This window comes from Schistocerca nitens, chromosome 3 (genome assembly GCF_023898315.1).
Source record: "Schistocerca nitens isolate TAMUIC-IGC-003100 chromosome 3, iqSchNite1.1, whole genome shotgun sequence".
In the NCBI taxonomy this organism is placed as follows: Eukaryota; Metazoa; Arthropoda; class Insecta; order Orthoptera; family Acrididae; genus Schistocerca; species Schistocerca nitens.
The window spans coordinates 930,895,050-930,908,168 of NC_064616.1; positions in this window are offsets into that span (position 1 = coordinate 930,895,050).

Here is a 13,119-nt window from a genome sequence, read left to right on the forward strand (position 1 = left end):
TTTCAGAAACACCGCTGCTCTGAATCGTCACACAAAGGTCTCAGAAGGTGGCATAAAGGGCGTAAATGAAAACTCCACTTTCCCTGGGGCGTTCATCACCATACATTTGCGCTCGAAAACGACAGTTCACAGTTCGATGAGCAACAAGAAGATGTACTTGACAACTTTTGACACTGCCGACACCCTCGAACGTTTCAATCCTTCTCTAAGGATATTGTGGGGCTGGATCCCCATCGGACGTTATTGCACTGCTGTTTTTGATGTTGTGTACAGGGTGGAAGCACGAGGGGCTCTTCGAAACCATTCAACAAAATCTGAACGTGATTCGAAGCAGCAAAGGGTACTTATGCTTTTTTAGCCCTCATGTTTTCTAACCGGCTGTAGCGTAATCTCCTGGGAATGTGACATTATCATGTATGTGACTCAAATGGGAAAGGGTTCCTGTAAGACCCCCCAGTTCGGCAACGCTCTGTGTACCACCCATGCAACTTCGTCGAGCACGTTTCAAACGTATCTGTCAGAAACTTTGACGTGGTGGCTTCTCAAGGGTCCGAAGGTAGGCTAACGACATCCAAGGGTTGTCGAATAGGTTGCGTAGCCCTTACATGCTAGAGCAGACGTGAGGCTGATTTGGTGCCGAAATTTCTGGAGGTACATTTCTAACGCGCTCAGAAACTGTCCGTCAGGCGTCCGCTTTTCCTACAACTATTTATATGTCGATGCTCTGATCGGCAGTCGTGTGAGCGGAAAGGTTTTTGGACACAATATGTTTGAGCTGTCATATTGGGGCTCAACTGCCAGGTTCTGCGTCGATTCTCTGTGGCTCCTGCATATCGCTACAGTCTTCTGGCTTTATCATCGTCATCTTCATCATCAACAACAAAGTCACTATCCGCAAACTGTCTCATAGACCATATCGACCTGATCATTTACGTATATCAACAGGTACGGTCCAAACTGTACGTTTGTTGGATTATTTCAGATCGTTACATCGCTTTTCGTAAGAACTGACAAAAATTCATCTATCTTGATGACCTGGAGCTCGGTTAGGCGCCACACGGCGAGGGATACAGGAAGCATATGACTGCCTCCAATTGACAAAACAACAGTGAACAGATCTGAATAGGAACGTACAACAGTGCAACTATTGTTTATAATTATGAAGTTTACACTGTGTGTTAAGCGTTTATGACCCTCAATAACGTCTACTTCACGAACACGGAATGACAGGGTAACAACGAGTCCTAATTTTACTACTGTGAAGTACAGTGTTTGGATAGGTCTCGTATATTACATAGCTTTTTTCCTGTCTCGATACTGGGAAGGCATTTTCAGTAGACCCTAAACGGTAAGGCGTAACATTTTCACGTATTATCTTTCGTAATACAAAATATGAAATGTATTTTGAGCGCCGTATTTTAATTTCTTTTAGTTTCTACATGGAGCCTGAAGTTATCCTGGTGGTGGTAGTTAAAACTTGCACTACGCGAACGGCAGATGGTAGCATTGTGCACTAACAGTTAGTAAAGCATTTATCTGTGACTCAGTCACAGGGACATATATCATCTCCCTGTAGCTAAGACGAAACTCGATGACATGTTTAGAGTTCACCAAAGTAATAATGAAAAGTGAAAATAAAGTTACCTCATGACACAATGATACGAGAATTCACTTGTAAATAAACTCAGCTGTTTTCCTCAACGTCTAATTTTTCGTTCTGTGCAGTCACATAGCTCATGACACACTGTGTGACTCAAGTCTCGGATCACAATGAGAGAATAACTAAGCCATCATCTAGATTACATATGGGTAGTAAAACTGGTGTATAAAGTGGCCCAAAGTGCAAAGAGTTTTAGAAGACTCTGCTAGCTTACACCCCAACTATACCGACCAAATATGGTTTAGTTAATGGTACACTTATTTTCTCATAGTCTAATAAGGACATCATACACCGTAAATTGAAAAGCGTACTGTTCATTGTAGATTGGCTCCGGTGTTTTTTTCCTAATCATTTTTCATCATTCTTGAAATCTGAGGCAGATGATGTGAAATTTCATAAAAAAATCACGAACATGTAAGCAGGACTCCGCACACTGATGAGTATAAACGATAGCTAGTCTGAACCACAGATTCTTATTTGCACTAAAACCAATACTTTCTAAACGAAAATGGTACCGTGAAAGTGGGGCAGTGTACGATAGCGATGTATGTATTAGAAAAAGTGCTTCTTTATCCGGCAAAATGATAAATTGGTGTGATGGCTACCTTAAAGTTTAGATTTCGTTATCACTGTTGCTCAGTTCAATTCAATACTGCTCGGATAACAAAAGTTCCTATTCGATACACATGGGGAGAACAAAACTATGGAAGCACCAAAAACACAACACATTACTATGCTTAATACGGTGTAGGAAATGTGTTGGCATTGAAAAATGCTTCCAGTCGTCTCGAAACGTATAAATACAGGTCCTGTATGGTTTTCAAAGGAATCTTAACACCAGCCTTCATGAGAGACAGCTTCGAGTTCAGGTAACGCTGATGGAGATGGATGGCGATTACCCATCCTTCACTCCAAAGTAGACCACCACGGTTCAATAATATTGGGATCTGGTGACTGTGGTGCCCAGGAGCGGTGCGAAAATTCATCCTCTGTTCGCAGAACCAGTACTGGACGACGCGAGCTGTGTGAACACAGACCTGTCACCTTGGAACACAACATCACCGCTGGACAACGAACAATGTACCATTAGATGGAACCGATCAATCAAAATAGTCACAGAACCCTCGTCAGTAATGTGACCTTGCAGAGTAACCAAGGGGCCTATGGAATACCATGATATGGTTCCTCTAATCATCACCTAACCACCGCCACGTTTCACTCTTGGATCGTAAACTCGGGCAGAAGTTGGAAACAGTGTGAAACAAGACTCAACGACATTCTTCCATTGCTCCACAGAACAGGTTTTATGGCTTCGACACCACATTTTTCTGTTACAGTATTTTCACCACTGATGAGTGGTTTCGAATTGCAGCTGTGCCTGCAGTTCCAAGCTTACGATACCTCCTTCGTGCTGCATTGATGGTGACAGAGTTCACAAGTGCAACATTCAGTGCTGTAGTGACTTCTGCAACAGCCGTCCTCTTATGTTTCGTCGCAATCCTCTCCAATGACCGTCTCCCACGACCAATCATACACAACGTTGTGACTTTGCGGAAAACGTGTAGCCCATTCGCTTTCCCTGTAGGCTGCATAAATCTTCAATATAGTGCCTGTATAAACACCAAACAGTTGGGTTCACTTGGTCACAGAAGCGACCACCATACTAGCACCAAAAATTTGCCCAAATTCGAATTAACTTAGCTCCGACATAATGCACTCACAACTACACGGAACACGGGTCTGACCACGACTGACACTTGCAGCATTTTGAGGGCATTGCACAGTGGTCAAACAAACTATGTGATCAAAAGTATCCGGATACCTGGCTGAAAATGACTTACAAGTTCGTGGCACCCTCCATCGGTAGTGTTGGAATTCAATATGGTGTTGGCCTAACCTTAGCCTTGGCGACAGCTACCACTCTCGCAGGCATACTTCAGTCAGGTTCCGGAAGGTTTCTTGAGGAATGGCAGCCCATTCTTCACGGAGTGCTGCACTGAGTACAGGTATCGATGTCAGTGTCGGTGAGACCTTGGACGAAGTCGGCGTTCTGAAACATCCCAAAGGTCTTCTATAGGATTCAGGTCAGGACTCTGAGTAGGCCAGTTCATTACAGGGATGTTACTGTCGTGTAACCATTCCGCCACAGGTCGTGCATTATGAACAGGTGCTCGATCGTGTTAAAACATGTAATCGCCATCCCCGAACTGCTCTTCAACAGTGGAAAGCAAGAAGGTGCTTAAGACATCAATGTAGGCCTGTGCTGTGATAGTGCCACGCAAAACAACGAGGGGTGCAAGCCCCCTCCATGAAAAACACGACCACACCATAAGACCACCGCCTCCGAATTTTACTGTTGGTACTGCACACGCTGGTATCGGATCGCCACATTATGTACCGTGACTCGTCACTCCACACAACTTTTTTCCACTGACAAATCGTCCATTGTTTATGCTCCTTACAACAAGCGAGGTGTCGTTTGGCATTTATCGGCGTGATGTGTGGCTTATGAGCAGACGCTCGACCATGAAATCCAAGTTTTATCACCTCCCGCCTAGCTGTCATAGTACTTGCAGTGGATCCTGGTGCAGTTTGGAATTTCTGTGTGATGGTCTGGATAGATGTCTGCCTATTGCACATTACGACCCTCTTCAACTGTCGGCGGTGTCTGTCAGTCAGCCGGCCGGAGTGGCCGTGCGTTTCTGGGCGCTACAGTCTGGAACCGAGCGACCGCAACGGTCGCAGGTTCGAATCCTGCCTCGGGCATGGATGTGTGTGATGTCCTTAGGTTAGTTAGGTTTAATTAGTTCTAAGTTCTAGGCGACTGATGACCTCAGAAGTTAAGTCGCATAGTGCTCAGAGCCATTTGAACCATTTTTCTCTGTCAGTCAACAGACGAGGTCGGCCTGTACGCTTTTCTGCTGTACGTGTGCCTTCACGTTTCCACCTCACTATCGCATCGGAAACGGTGGACCTATCGATGTTTAGGAGTGTGGAAATCTCGCGTACAGACGTATGACACAAATGACACCAAAACACATGACCACGTTCGAAGTCCGCGAGTTCTACGGAGCGCCCCATTCTGCTCTCTCGCGATTTCTAATGACTACTGAGGTCGCTGATATGGAGTGCCTGGCAGTAGGCGGTAGCACAATGCACCTAATATGAAAAACGTATGCTTTCGGGGATGTCCGGATACTTTTAATCACATAGTGTAAAATAGCCCATCTTGCAGTCATGGCTAGTATTGGCAAATATTTTCAAGCATGCACTTCTCGCGATGTTTCCATACTTTTGTCCAGCCCTGTAATAGCACGTTTATGTCTGATATGACAGTGTCTAATTCTTCAGGTTAACTTCTGCTGCGGATAGAAGACAAAACCAGGGTGCTTCACGAATCACTGTTTTTATATGAATACTACTTTTTGAGAAAGTTTGCAAGTTCATCCGCTTGTTTGAACTTGGAATTTTAAATAATATTTGTATTGATTGTACATATAAACTCAATAAACTTGCCAATAACAGATGAGGCGTCCAGATGCAAACTGCTGTAAATCCACTTTTTCTCGAAAATGAGTTGGTGCCAACATTTTGTTCTCTGTGGTGCCATCTATCGATTACGCTCTTAAAACACAAAACAGCTTTTTTCTGCCCTAAAATGTACCTTGGAAAACGTCTACAGATGCACAGCTCTGTCTTTCCACTTACGGTTGGAAAGCAAAACTGAGTGAATCCATTGTATCATAAAGAAGCAGAACTTGGTATATCCTTAGCATGCGCCGCTATTAAAAAGGTTTGAAGATGAAAATCTCGCTTTGTACACATTATGTATTTTGTCCGAATAATACAGCCTTCCCATTTCATTACTTCATAAACTTTACTTTTGAGCCTATGGGTGGCAATTTGTCAAGTTGTCCCTACTGCAAACTAACGTGAAAGAAAAAACAGTAGCACGTCAACTGTTACCTAGCCATATTGGCGCGTTTTTCTTGGCTTGGGTTGTTTGTGAATGCATGGAGAGCGTTTGTGGTATTGTTGTTGGATAAAATACGAAGAGTGCTTTATCATTTCCTCCATAATCCTGGATGTTACTGATGGAAGACATGTACAATCAGTCCCAAAAGGAAAAGTCTGTAAAAACCGGCCAATTCTTCTGACTGGAAGAGGAAAAAAGCAAAACGCATGAGGTAAGATATAGTCAAAAATGGTTCATATAGCTCTGAGTACTATGGGACTTAACATCTGAGGTCATCAGTCCCATAGACTTAGAACACCTTAAACCTAACTAACCTAAGGACATTACACACACCAATGCCCGAGGCAGGATTCGAACCTGCGACCGTAGCAGAAGCGCGGTTCCGGACTGAAGCGCCTAGAACCGCTCGGCCACAACGGCCGGCTAAGATTTAGTCCTCAACCTTAGTTGTATGGAAATAATAAGAACTTCGTTACCAACATTTCTGTAAACAGTAAGTTACACTGTGATATTTTAGATTTATGTTAATATAAATTATTGTCATTTCATATGGCTGCAGTGAGGAACGATTTCCTTGAATGAATAGTGTATCATTGATTTTATAATAATTTGTTTAGGGACACATAGTAGAGTATGTGATTTTTTTAGTGCATTATCCTAGCTTTCTCCTTATTAGTACTGTTCTTTGGTGGATATCCCGCAAGTGTGTTGCCAGTTCGTCCCCACTGCAAGCATGCAGCTTCATCAGTATACCAGTGTGCGAGAGTATCAATGCAGGATGCAAGGAGATCACGTCAGGCCTTTTATAAAGTTGCACATAAAATTAAATAGGACGAGTTTATAATTATACACACATCAGTCGAATCTCCGAGGAGGCGTCGGATTGAAGCAGCACATACCAGGAAAAACATAAATACTTCAATCAGGTACTATTTGCCCCATCTGAAGCGGTAAACCAAACTCAGCAATTGCACGTGTGCCAAAAGATGTTTACTAGTGTTCTTGGCATATTAACAGCGTGAATACAAAGAGTCTGTAGACGGTACTTATAGACAGGAGAGGCTCCAATTGAAAGACGAGGTGGAGACCGAATGGCGAATATTTATCAAGGGAAACGAGGTGCGGTTAAGGAGTTTATTGAGAAGCTGAAACCAGTGCAATCACACTACCGCCGTCGAAAAAACTTCAGTACTCTTTATGTCCCGTAAATTATCGATTGCAAAGCTTTGGAAAATGTTTAATGGGGATCCAGAGAAAACTGAGGATAAATTACGTACGAGTTTTTCAGATCTATTTTTGTATCTGATTATAGTATCAGTTTCGCTTCCCTAGCAACCTACTGTTGCTCAGTGTGCAACAGCTTAGAACAACAAATAAAGCAATTAACCCGAATAACTGTAGATGAGGTGAATAAACAAGAATTGACAACACCACGTGCTTTACACAAAGCTAAGGCAAATGATTTTTATGATATACTGAATGTTGAGGAAAATGGTGAAATAACCCTGACATTTGACTGCCAGGAAGCCTTCCACTGCCTAAATTGCAGGATAAAAGTGCTTATTATACACGTCAAATGTACGTGTATAATTTTACAATCTGTCAAGGATCATCTGGTTAACGCAAAACAAGGAGAACACATTTACATACACATGGAAAGGAACAGACTTTGCAAATGGATCCAATGAAACTGTATCTTGTGGACATCACAGGTCAACATCTGCAGACCTAACTGACATCCATACCATCTGACTGATGTCAGACAGTTGTGGAGGGCAAAACAAAAACCAGACGATGTTTTTGTATGCTGTGCTATTGGCTAACACAAGAAGCTCCTGTCAACGTGAAACGAGTGAAGATATTCTATCAAATGGTTGCATATCAGTTTCTACCACCCGACAGAATTTTTGGAAGAATAGGAAAGGTTCTCAGGTCTAAAGTCACAATTACCTCACCGAGTAAATACAATGAAGTGTTTGAGGATCACGGAATAGTTTTGCAATTAGGAGTAGATGTCAACAATCTGTGTTGGAAGGATGCAGTTGCTGATGTCAATGCCACTTCAGATTTGCCCCTGTAAAACGGGTTATGATCACCAAAAGTAAACAAAGAAACACGCTAGTAAGAGGTGAAGTGGCTTACAGAACGGGCGCTGGTGAAGGGAGAGGGATATGCAGACGAGGAAAAGCCTACTGGTCCATGGAGCCAAACTTAATCAGAATTGGAAAAGCCTTAAAGGAGGTTAAAGTGAGGGATATTGATTTCCTGCTCAAAAAGCATTTCTGGCACACTTGGGAAGAAAATGAAAATCTTGCTTTCTACAACAATGTAATCCATTGTCAGACAGCAGAGAACAATGCAGATGAAGATTCGGACTTTGAAATTTATCCAGAGGACAATGAGTTGCCAGTGTAATTTAGAGGGGACGGGACAGGACTTGAAAGCTTGTGAGGTATCAACTATTTCAAACTATTGTTTAATGTCACATACTTGGTAATCACATTCAGTTTTAGTCATTAAATCTTTTGTAACACTATTAAGGTGTCTTTTTATTTTTATGTAATGAAAATATACGCACATCAATCTCTACAGAAGCATAACTCTGTAGATCCCTGGGAACAGAGACAAAACTCGGAGAATCCAAATTATCTCAGATAATAACTAGTAAAATAAAAGCAGAATATTTTAGAGATTGTCAGAAATATACTCCTTAGGTAAGCATAAATCTGTGATGAAAAGGAATTTCGAGTATCTGCCATATGAAGTAAGTAAGAAGTTTTTTGCGTTTCCTGAAAAAAATGTTCTAGCGCACTCACTGCATTTTGCTTCTGGACGCCCCAGATGCGTTTGCCTAAAAAATTGCGGTTCTTGTCATCTTAAGCGCGATGAATTCTGTGAGTCTGTAAGAAGTAACACAAGAAAATGTAAGAAAATGTAAGAAAATGTATTTAAATATGAAATGCACTCGTCGTTCTCCCAGAAGGCGAGAACGACACCTCAACCCCAATTTTATTTCCTTAGCAATGAGACTATGAATTATGAAAGTAGAGACACATAACTGTGTGTTCGAGTTCGGAGGAAGTAACCGAAGCGCACTTGCAGTACTTCCTATGTAGAAAAGTCTTTTGCATGGTCTACAAAAAACCATTTTTAATTTAATTCTTCGTCTCATTTATTTATATCTTTATCAGAAAACATAAAGATAGTCGCATTTCCTTCGACTGGTAAATAATTTTAAAAGGAGAAATGATTGACATGATACTAATTTAAGGAGAATACCATCAAAATGCACCAATAACAAAAGACCTGCATGAAGATGCGTTTTTGTTCAACCCATTCCATCTCCAACGTTTCTGCTTGAACCCTATACGAGAAGACTTATGAAAGTTACGAACACTCTTATTACAGCTGCTATAATAATGTATAGACCTATTGTTATATATTGATAAAATGTTTTGCACATTTTTCATAGAAATTAAACTGTCTTTCCACATCTTGCTGCGTCGAGACTGAGGTGACAGTGGATTTCAAATTAATTTGGTGCATTTTTTATGGATTTTCCTGAGTGGTAATTATTTTGTGAAGAAACCACTGATGTTTCGAGGACATTTATTTCTCTTGAAGTTATCTTAAACTTTCACTCAGCGAGTTAACCAGGTCTCACTAAGAACAAAATATAAAATCTCAAATGTAAATGATATTTTACTCCGTAATTTCTTTTCACATCTACAGTATAGTCACAAATGAATTTATGTCACTAATAAATATTGAATCATAAATATATCACACAAGCAGTAAGAAATTAGGTTATTTGTCTCGAAGATCAGTACTTGACGAAATCACACTGACCATTAATTTATGCCCTCGCCCCATGTTGCTATTAAAAAAGGTAACAAGTATCTCCATCATGACGAAATATATTTGAGGCGAAACAGTTAAGTGGGACTCACTAGAAGTAAATCACCTGCCAAATATTGTCGTTAACTCTCTGGGACAGTCCACAAAAGAACAAGCTGTACACACAAAAATCACATCATTTGAAAATTTTTGTCAAATATAAAAAGACCTTCAGCTCACGGACACATGTTTCCACGTTTTGATCTCAGCAAAAATTACTGTTTAAAATAGATCTAAATTCCTCGTTATTTGTAGTACGCGTGACAACTCATTTCGTAACATTTCACACTCATTAATAGCGAGTATTTTACAACCTTCTAAGCGCCGCGTGTCGAATCCTGTGTTTACACGGAGCTCAGACGGGCTTTAGTACACCCAGTAGCCGGGATCTTGCCGCTTTCAAACGATGTATCTAGGTTATCGTTAACTCAAGTTCCTTGTTTCGATAATATCGTCACTCTAGAGTTCTTCATAATAACTAAATTAGTACCACCCAAACAAGTCGTCAACAGCACTGTGTGCTATTTTGCGTTATGATCTTATTTTGTCTTACAGGTCAGTGTAATTCAGTTTTCGGTGTATACAGGACACGAACGCGGCATTAACAAAGTGAATGTTGAAATGAAAAAAGGTCAATTTGCAAATGACCCGCCGATCCAACTTCGCTCTTTAGTCGGCTAATTCCAGATCAGCTCACAAACGCAGGTACCACACTCGTAGGTCATTCGTGCAGCCTCTTGTGCTCTCATGTCTCATTAATGGAAGGATACTAAAGGAGGTTTGTCACAGACACGTATTCACTTCAACAACACACCTCCACCAATACCTGGCAAATCACAGAGGCGCATAATATATTCAAACAGGGTAATTTTTGTTTTCTATTTTAAGGCACCATATTATTAGAGTCAACCGCCTTCAAACTTTTTGCGAGGTCAGTACTTAGGAGACTACAGAATATTAAAAGAATATGCCCTGGTTACCAGTCGTTGCGATCGGGTTACTGTCAGATATTTAATGTCTTTCTTCGATTGCCAGCCGCAAAACTTTGTTCAGTATTTCTGTCGCACTGTCTATATGGGTAAAGGAGAATGTTACCATTCCCACTGTCATTGTTTCTATATACTCGATGTCTTGTGTAAGTATTAGCAGATGCGCATCCCACGCACTAGACGAAGGACGCACTATAGATACTAAGAGCGTTCTCTTTTGCGAAAAATTAAAATTTCCGACTATACTACCTATAAATCGAAGCCTGGCATACGCTTCATGTGCAAGTGGGACTCTGCCTTGTCGTACCTACGCATACTGTAACTTTCAAGTATTTCTGTAGCATCACTGGCACAAGTTGGGGCAAGCTAATCTTGTTATCGAAGACTAATACGCATTAACGTTTATTTTAGTGAACAACTTACATCTACATCTACATCTATACTCCGCGAGCCACCTTACGGTGTGTGGCGGAGGGTACTTATTGTACCACTATCTGATCCCCCCTTCCCTGTTCCATTCACGAATTGTGCGTGGGAAGAACGACTGCTTGTAAGTCTCCGTATTTGCTCTAATTTCTCGGATCTTTTCGTTGTGATCATTACGCGAGATATATGTGGGCGGTAGTAATATGTTGCCCATCTCTTCCCGGAATGTGCTCTCTCGTAATTTCGATAATAAACCTCTCCGTATTGCGTAACGCCTTTCTTGAAGTGTCTGCCACTGGAGCTTGTTCAGCATCTCCGTAACGCTCTCGCGCTGACTAAATGTCCCCATGACGAATCGCGCTGCTTTTCGCTGGATCATGTCTATCTCTTCTATTAATCCAACCTGGTAAGGGTCCCATACTGATGAGCAATACTCAAGAATCGGACGAACAAGCGTTTTGTAAGCTACTTCTTTCGTCGATGAGTCACATTTTCTTAGAATTCTTCCTATGAATCTCAACCTGGCGCCTGCTTTTCCCACTATTTGTTTTATGTGATCATTCCACTTCAGATCGCTCCGGATAGTAACTCCTAAGTATTTTACGGTCGTTACCGCTTCCAATGATTTACCACCTATGGCATAATCGTACTGGAATGGATTTCTGCCCCTATGTATGCGCATTATATTACATTTATCTACATTTAGGGAAAGCTGCCAGCTGTCGCACCATTCATTAATCCTCTGCAGGTCTTCCTGGAGTACGTACGAGTCTTCTGATGTTGCTACTTTCTTGTAGACAACCGTGTCATCTGCAAATAGCCTCACGGAGCTACCGATGTTGTCAACTAAGTCATTTATGTATATTGTAAACAATAAAGGTCCTATCACGCTTCCTTGCGGTACTCCCGAAATTACCTCTACATCTGCAGATTTTGAACCGTTAAGAATGACATGTTGTGTTCTTTCTTCTAGGAAATCCTGAATCCAATCACAAACCTGGTCCGATATTCCGTAAGCACGTATTTTTTTCACTAAACGTAAGTGCGGAACCGTATCAAATGCCTTCCTGAAGTCCAGGAATACGGCATCAATCTGCTCGCCAGTGTCTACGGCACTGTGAATTTCTTGGGCAAATAGGGCGAGCTGGGTTTCACATGATCTCTGTTTGCGGAATCCATGTTGGTTATGATGAAGGAGATTTGTATTATCTAAGAACGTCATAATACGAGAACACAAAACATGTTCCATTATTCTACAACAGATTGACGTAAGTGAAATAGGCCTATAACATTTAACATTTATCAAGTATGACAGTTACTTCCCACTCTTTGCTCAGATTGGTGTTTTATTGACCTATGTTTGTTATTCTCATCGTCGGCTTTCTGTCTTAACAGCAGCTGTGGAATAGTCTAAATTACGGGATTTCAGGATTGCCTTTTATGCAAACCACTAATCTTCTTCGTAGTCCCAACATGTTTCGGCGTGTTTTTGCCATCCTCAGTTAGTGCTTTTATGTAGATCTGTGAAACACCATCATGCTTTAATTAATAATTATTGGAACACGCATTAGGCCTAAAAACATTTTGTGGCTATTGTGATTATTACCGTAATCTCTACGACATTACCTTATATAGGTCCTTTTTATTATTATATAGCTTTCCGTCTGCAACGAAATTATAGTTAAGTAATAGGGGTTAAGGAAATGACCAAAATTTGGTTTCAGAATCAGGAAAGAAGGTTGAACAAGTAGAAGAGGTGTGGAGACACTGGATGGTTTGATTGATTGTACAGTGTTAAGAAAACGATTTCGAAACCAGATTTTAAACTTCAGAACTTTTCCAGGAGCTGATGTAGAGTCTCATCATAATTCGTTGGTTATGAATCACAGATTAAAGAAATCAGAGAAAAGTAAAAACTTACGCTTATGGGCCCTGCACAAATGGAAATAACCAGAAGTTAGGGTGGGTTTCGAATGGAACATTAGCAACGATTGACTGAAACAAGAGGAAAAAAATATTATGAAAAACAAATAGTTAGCTGTGAGAGATGGCAGCCGGCCGAAGTGGCCGTGCGGTTCTAGGCGCTGCAGTCTGGAATCGCGAGACCGCTACGGCCGCAGGTTCGAATCCTGCCTCGAGCATAGATATGTGTGATGTCCTTAGGTTAGTTA